General features: G+C 48.4%; 1 pseudogene; it reads left to right on the top strand.

The window, feature by feature from the left end:
- The first annotated feature begins 2,622 nt into the window (after positions 1–2,622).
- On the top strand, positions 2,623–3,133 carry LOC118618990 (annotated as a pseudogene).
- Positions 3,134–8,524: the final 5,391 nt, after the last annotated feature.

Raw genomic sequence — 8,524 nt, 5'->3', positions numbered from 1 at the left:
TGTTATTTGCAACTCAGACTGGACAGATATATTGCATTTGACAAGTTAAAAATTATTAAGTGGCAATAAAACCAGGATTAAAAAATAATATCTACTTTTCACTGAAATGGGACAAGATGTATCTTCTTGCTTTAAGCTACTAGAAACCTGGACAAGAGAGTGAACGATGGTTCCACACACTGGCCAGCCAGCCTGTGGCCCCGCGCAGAAGGCGGACGAGGTGGCCCGCCAGCTGCCAGCGTAGTGACTGGAGGAAGTTTCCGGACCACAGAAGACAACATGTTTCCGGGAGAACCAACTTATCTCACTTTGTTTTTTAACAGCCAAGATGACTCATGATGACTTCTGATGCAGCGGCTACCTCGCTCCGGGCGGCAGGGGGCACAGACCAGGCACGCACTTGAAACACTGGCACTTTCTATGTACACGGACGGAAGCTCTTTAATGGGGCTTCGCTCAGTTTTAACATGTTTCACAGCGGTGTATTCACTTAGCCATTAAAAATCAGAAAGTATAAAACGGTTCAAGTATAAAGAGGTGAAAAATGATCTTTTAACGCTGTTTTCCATTTTTGGGCCCCAGGTTGAGCTGGCGAAGCATCCGGCCTGCGGACATGTATGAAGCGGGACCAGGAGCCAGAGCTTTTCATGAGCAGGGATCAAACTATCCCACCGCAGGATGACTTGTTAAATGTGACGGTCAGCAGGCTCCCTTTGGCTTTCATCCACTGGCAAGATCCAACAGGCTGTTTTCTGTGCTCCAGGTAGGAGCTCTAAATGACAGCCTGATTCTGTTATGATCCGATATTTCCTTAGTGAGAAGTCAAAGTCAATCTCTCTGCCTTTAAATCCACTGATCTAATCAAGAGCTCTTGAAATTGGTAACCAGGAGGGAGGGGGGATGTATGCCCAAGCACAGCAGATAAACCGGATGCTGTGGAGGACATCAAGCATGTCAGCGTAAAGCAGAAAAATACCATGAGAAGCTCCCAGTGAATCTCAGGGGAGGAGGAGGCAGCTCAGATGTTTCTGTGCCAATGCACAAATCAGGAGACGTAGATAAAAACCAACTTGAGATTTGAACGGCAAGAATTCTTCCTCTTAAATGGGCTTGAGGAATAAAACTGAGAAAGGAATATGACAGTGGAAAGTTGTATGTTATTTCCAAATATAAATACCTAGTAAAAATCCTGCAGCATGGATATTGATAAAATGACTCTGAGTTTTATAGGGAGAGGGAGGGAACGCAGAATAGCCCAGTCAATCCTGAAGGAGGACCAAGTTGAAGGACTGACATGCCCGACCATAAAGCTACAGCGATCAGGGCGTGTGACACTGGGGAGAGAACAGAGTAATGGATCAATGGAACAGAGTAGAGAGCCCAGAAACAGTCCCCCATAAATACAGCCAGCTCGCCGGGCCGGTGTGGCTCAGGGGTTGAGAGTTGACCCATGCACCAAGAGGTCCCCATTTCGATTCCCGGTCAGGACACATGCCCAGGTTGTGGGTCTGATCCCCACTGGGAAGGCATGCGGGAGGCAGCCAATCAATGTTCTCTCTCATCGATGTTTCTATTTCTCTCTCCCTTTCCCTTCCTCTCTCTCTAAAAATCAATAAAGAAAAAAAAAAATACAGTCAGCTCATCTTTGAAAAGGTAGCAAAGGCAATATAATGGGGCAAAGATAGGGTTTTCAAAACAAATGGTGTTGACCTGGCCGGTTTGGCTCAGCGGTTAGAGTGTCGGCCTGCAGACCAAAGAGTCGCGGGTTCGATTCCGGTCAAGGGCACTTACCTCAGTTGCAGTTCGGTCCCAGGCCTTGGCTGGGGTTATATGAGAGGCAACCAGTCGATGTTTCTCTCTCTCCCTCCCACTCTTTCTGAAGATAAATGAAAAAAATATTTTCAGGTGAGGATTAAAAACAACAACAACTGGTGTTGAAACAACTGAGCGGCCACATGCAAAAATGTAAATCTAGACACAGCCTTTCAACTTCTATAAAAATTAACTCTAAAAGGACCATAGACCTAAGTGTAAAATGCAAAACTGTAAAAGTCCTGGAAGATACCACAGGAGAAAAATCTAGATGACCTTGGGTATGGCAATGTCTTTGCAGATACAACACCCAAGGCATAATTCATGAAAAAAACAATTGATAAGCTGGACTTCATTAAAATGAAAAACTTCTGCTCAGGGAAAGACAAAGTCAAGAGAAATAGACAAGCCACACTGGGAGAAAATACTTGCAAAAGATGTATCTGATAAAGAACTGTTGTTCAAAATATATAAAGAACGCTTCAAACTCAATAATAAAAACACAACCCGATTTTAAAATGGGCCAAAGACCTTAACAGACCTCTCACCAAAGAAGATGTATCAGTGGCAGATAAGTTATGAAAAGTGCTCCCTATCATGTCATTGGGGACATGCAAATTAAAACAGCAATGGGGGCTTTTCCGCCCGCTGCCCCCTCTCCCCCTCCCTGCCCGCTGCCCCCTCCCCCCACCCCCTGCCCCCTCCCCCCACCCCCTGCCCCCTCCCCCTGTGCGCTGCTCCCGCTGCTGCACGGTGCTAGCTCCGAGCTCCCGGCTCCTGCTAAGGCAGCGCCTCTGTCCTCTCCTTCCAGCCGCCGTCATGATCATCTACCGGGACCTCATCAGCCCTGATGAGATGTTCTCCGACATCCACAAGATCCGGGAGATCATAGACAGGCTGTGCCTGGAGGTGTAGGACAGAGGGTAACACTGACGACTTGCTCATTGGTGGAAATGCCTCCGGTTAAGGCCCCGAAGGTGAAGGTACTGACAGCACTGTAATCACTGGTGTGGATATTGTCACGAACCATCATTTGCAGGAAACAAGCTTCACAAAAGAAGCCTACAAGAAGCACATCAAAGATGACATGAAATCAATCAAACAGAAACTTGAAGAACTGAGACCAGAAAGAGTAAAGGCTTTTATGGCAGGAGCTGCAGGACAAATCAAGCACATCCTTGCTAATTTCAAAAACTACCAGTTCTTTATCAGTGAGAACATGCATCCAGATGGCAGGGCTGCTCTGCTGGACCACCGTGAGGATGATGTGCCCCCATATAGGATTTTCTTTAAGGATGGTTTAGAAATGGAAAAATGTTAACACCGTTTGGCAATTTGGATCTATCACCTGTCAGCATAACTGGCTGCTGCCTTTCATCCACACACCAGGACTAGGACAAATGGGAAGGACGCTATCTTGAGATCTTCATTTATTCTGACCTTGGTTTATTTGGAGTGGTGGCATTGTTTTTAAGAAAAAACATGTCGCCCTGGCCGGTTTGGCTCAGCGGTTAGAGCGTCCGCCTGCGGTCCGGAGAGACCCGGGTTCGGTTCCCGCTAAGGGCACGTACCTCGGTTGCAGTTTGTCCCCGGCTCTGGTTGGTCGTGCGGGTGGCAGCCACTCGATGTGTCCCTTTCACATCGATGTTTCTCTCTCTCTCTCTTCCTCTCTCTCCCTCCCACTCTATCTGAACAAAAGAATGGAAAAATGTCCTCGGGTGAGGATAAAAAAACAAACATGTCATGTAGGATGTCTAAAAATAAAATGCATTTAGACTCATTTGAGAGAACGCCTCTTAGTTTAATACATATTTAAATCTGTCCTGTGTAGTGTTCCCGGAGAAGCTAGAGCCTGGTTGTAGACCACTGCTATAAAGCATAGACTGTCTTCAGATAACTTCAACAGTGAAAACTACTTCCGAGACTGGAATATAAAAAACAAGGATCAAAAGTCTTAATTCTGAGTTGAAGTAAAGAGAAAGACCATGCTCACTGCAGAGCCAACATCTGAAGTGGATTCCTTAGACATGTCATCACCTACAAACGAGTAGTTAACTGGAAGAGTGTACCAAAAGAATCAAGAGGCTAATACAGCTGGGGGGGAAATAAATAAATTAAATTAAATTAAATTAAAATAAAACAAAACAAAACAGCAATGGCTACCACTACACCTGTGAGAACGGCAGAGCCCGGGACACTGCCGCACCGATGCTGGGGAGGCTGTGGCGCAGCGGGAACCCGCAGTCATGCGAGGGGAGTGCAAATGGTGCGGGCACTTCGGAGGGCAGCGTGGTGTCTTACAAGCTAAGTATACTCTTACCGCGTGACCCTTAGTGTTTACCCGAAGGAATTGAAAACATGTCCATACAAAAACCTGTACATGGGCCCTGGCCGGTTTGGCTCAGCGGTTAGAGCGTCGGCCTGCGGTCCAGAGAGACCCGGGTTCGGTTCCCGCTAAGGGCACGTACCTCGGTTGCAGTTTGTCCCCGGCCCTGGTCGGTCGTGCGGGTGGCAGCCACTCGATGTGTCCCTTCACATCGATGTTTCTCTCTCTCTCTCTCTTCCTCTCTCTCCCTCCCACTCTACCTGAACAAAAAATGGAAAAATGTCCTCGGGTGAGGATAAAAAATAAATAAACAAAAACCTGTACATGGATGTTTATAGCAGCTTTATTCATGATCAAAACTTGGAAGCAACCAAAATGTTCTTCAGTAGGTGAATGGATGAACTGTGACACATCCATACAGTGGAATATTACTCAGTGCTAAAAAAGAAGGGCTATCAAGACATGAAAAGATATGGAGGGAACGTAAATTCATGTTACTAAGTGAAAGAAGCCAGTCTGGAAAGGCTGCATACGAGTGACTCCCACTATACGACAGTCTAGAAAAGGCTAGCTGCGGAGACAGTAGTTGCCAGACGTGTGGGTGGGAGGCTGAAAGGCAGAGCAGAGGAGTCTTACGACAGTGAAACTACTCCGTGTGATACGACAAGGGTGAACACATGTCATTGTTCATTTGTCAAAACCCACACAATGTACACCACCAAGAGTGAACCCTGATGTAAACCATGGACTTCGGGTGATCACGACCTGTCACTAAGGTTCATAACTATAACAAATGTACTAGTGTGCTGCGGTCGTTGATAGTGAGGGACATCGATGTTGACAGCTGTGTCTTTCGGGGACAGGGAGTATGTGGGAACTTCTGCTACTTTATACTCGATTTCTCTGTGAACCCGAAACTGCTCTAAAAAATAAAGTCTGTTAAAAAAAAAAGCCTGCCGTACAGCAAGCGATAACCATCTGTGGGGGAGCCACTGACCTGGCAAGAGGCACAGGGGGGACTGTGTTGGGGTGACGACTGAAAGCAGGTCAAGTGTAAGGGGTCCTCTGCTCTCTGACATCATCCCGAAGCTTCGTGCAGCTAAAAGCAGGTTCTCCAGGGGAAAACATACATCATAGATCTGTCTGCAACAATGTAGGGAAGCAGATTAAAAATTCAGAGAAAACATAGGTGTAATTTCATGGCCAAAGATGATAAAGTCGAAGAGGATTGGGATGTTTGAAAAATAAATACACTCTATATATTCACACTCAAGTGATCTTGAGGAAGAAAGGGTCGAGTTCTAGGTATTTGATTAAAACTGAGCATCTAGCCCTGGCCAGTGCAGCCGCTGAGGGGTCACAGGTTCAATTCCTGGTCAAGGACACGTGCCTGGGTGGCAGGTTTGATCTGCCCCACTGGGGTGCATGTAGGAGGCAGCCAATCGATGTGTCTCACATCAAGTTTTCTCTCTCTCTCCCTCACCTCCCTTCTGCTCTCTCTAAAAATCAATGGAAAAAATACCCTCCCGTGAGGATTAACAAAAAAAGTGTAAAAACAACCACCACAAAAAATTGAGCATCTAATAAATTTGTGACCTGCCTTGACACTAATTCTGGAGATAAGGAAACTGAGTTGAGTGGTGACAGACCACACATGTGGTAGGTGGAACAGGGCTTAACCCTCAGTGTGACCCCAAATTCCTATTTCCACTGCCGGCCACCCCACCTCATGCCTCTCGCTGGAAACTGAGGGAACCTGCTGAACCAAACTAGTCGGAGTGGAGGCTCTCTGCCAGAATTTCAGGATGAGACTCAGCTGATGTCCTGTGAGCTGGGCCGAGGACGACTTCGTCTGGGGAGGTAGTTGCTGGAGCAGAAACCAGATGACAGATAATAAGAGTCAGTATCGGTTGGTGTGGGGGATGGTGGTGAAAGGGCGGTACACAGACATGGCATGTTTCTGATTCCTTCCTATCGTACAATCTGAAACTGCTGCCAGGAAAATGAGAAGAGACGAACAATCAGGCATCCTAATCATGTTTACTCCCAACTGATTCAGGTGCCGATGCTTCTCGGTGGCTCTCAGCCTGGCTGCGTGTGAGTCCCCAAGGCGAGTGTACAAAGTGCAGATGCTGGGCTCGCTGCCCTGGCTGACGGTCTCAGACCTTGTCCTGTCCTGCAGCCCGGCCTCCGGCCCCTCACAGCAGTGCCGCTTGCCCTGCCTCGCTGGGGACAGTGGCAGGTCCAACGCTTTTTTTTTTTAATCCTCATCCGAGGACATTTTTCCATTTTTTGTACAGACAGTGTGGGAGGGAGAGAGAGGAAGAGAGAGAGAGGGAAACATCGATGTGAAGGGACACATTGAGTGGCTGCCACCCACACGACCAACCAGGGCCGGGGACAAACTGCAACCGAGGTACATGCCCTTAGCGGGAACCGAACCCGGGTCTCTCCGGACCGCAGGCCGACGCTCTAACCGCTGAGCCAAACCGGCCAGGGCAGGTCCAACGCTTTTAGAGAAGCAGTTGGAGCCCGCAATCTGCCAGTGGCAGTGTGTGTGTGTGTGCGCGCGCGCATGTGTGTGTGTGCTTTCACACACATGCTTGAAGCTGTGTGTCCAGTCTCTACATAAGACCCACGCGTTCATTGTCAAAGGGGAAAGGGCAGGACTAAGGCCTGTGGCCTGGGAAATCAGAGGCTCCACCACTAACCTTTTTTTTTTAAATCCCCACCCGAGGATATTTCTCCATTGATTTTCAGATAGAGTGGGAGGAAGGGAGAGGGGGAGAAAGAGAGAGACATCGACGTGAGAGAGACACATTGATTGGTTGCCTCCCACATGACCCCATCCAGGGCCAGGGATCGAACTGCAACTGAGGTACGTGCCCTTGACCAGAATCAAACCTGAGACTCTTTGGTCCGCGGGTCGACGCCCTAACTGCTGAGCCAAGCTGGCCAGGGCTCCACCACTAACCTTTTTAAGAAACTGAAGTTTATTCCCAGAGTAGAGACTCCAGTTTATGATGGGAACCTAAACCGTTCTTAAACACAGTACAACAAACACCACTGAACTTCCTAAGTGTCCTCTCCTACCACTGAGAGGCCCGTGAGCAGAAACGTGGCTTCTGTCCCTACACCAGGTGGCACCTTGAGACCCTCGCACCCGACCTTACACTGCCTTCTCCCTTCTCAGCAGGTATCACTTGTTCGGCCAGTGTCCACCACACACCGTCTACACTGATGTTTGTAAGCTGCTGTGGAAAGCAGTTGCCCAGCCACGTGAGGAAGGTGTGTCACGGGAGCCTAGGAGGGCTCGCAGCAAGAGGTTCTTGGCTGCGACTTGGACGCTGCAGTTGTCTGTCTGTGCGGGTACACACCTGGCTGGTTCGCTCCAGAGGCTGCCTCTGGGCCCCCAGCTGAAGGAACTTCGATCCAGCATTAACTTCCCTCATTTTCACTTCTAAGGACCAGTAGGATCTGAGAGGCCAAAAGAGATGGCACTTTCTAAGCAGCCACAAGTAAATGTCACCGGCTGAACCGAATTAGGGCTCCTAGGTGTCTTCGTAAAACTTATCTCAGAATGTTAGGCATGTGCAGAGAATTACCAAAAAGCTTCACCCCATTAGGAGCTTCTTAGAAGTTTATCTTAACCAACTACAGAAAACCCGGGAAGATGATAAAATAATCAAGTTTTGACCCAACATTTTAAAATTCCATTTATAGTTAAAGGAAGAAAAATCTGTTTTCCTTAAGAAAAGAGTTTATTAAAGGGCACAAGAGAATAATGTTTTTAGAAAGTATCCTGTCAATTTTTGTTCTTTCACTTTGCTGATTTCAGCAGGAGGAGGGTCATTATGGCTGTAATAGCCTATTTTAGCAGAGATAAAGGATGACCTGGCAAGCCGCCTCCTGCGGATCACTCCTGCTGGTCCTTCGCCACATCAGGGGCGCCTCCCTCCGAAGGCCCCGCGCAGAGCTTCCGGCGTGGTGTACAGAACCCAGACCCGCCAGTGGGGACGTGATGGAGCCCTGCGCATGCGTGTCGAGCACCGTGAATTATCTACTTACTACTCAGGACAGCCAGGGAGGGACGTGTCCTTCAGGCCCTCCGCCAAGGTTGCGGGAAGTTGAGGAACTTGCTCCAGGCCCGTGGGTGAGCAGATGGTTTTAAGGGTTTTCCACCTCCCAGATCGGAATTGGACAGACCTCAGAGAGCGGGGCAGACTTGGGAATTCTCACTGAAAGGATGTCGCCTCTTACTGTTCAGTGAAGAGAGACCATTTTTGTGAAACTGAAGAGTGTGCTTGAACACATTGCCGGCCTCCTTGTCCTCCTCTGGACTTTGCTGCGCAGCGGGGTCCAGGCCCAGGGCTCAGCACTCCCTGG

Source organism: Molossus molossus, unplaced genomic scaffold (genome assembly GCF_014108415.1).
Source record: "Molossus molossus isolate mMolMol1 unplaced genomic scaffold, mMolMol1.p scaffold_m16_p_6, whole genome shotgun sequence".
Taxonomy (NCBI): Eukaryota; Metazoa; Chordata; class Mammalia; order Chiroptera; family Molossidae; genus Molossus; species Molossus molossus.
This window is presented reverse-complemented; position numbering and strand designations above follow the sequence as displayed.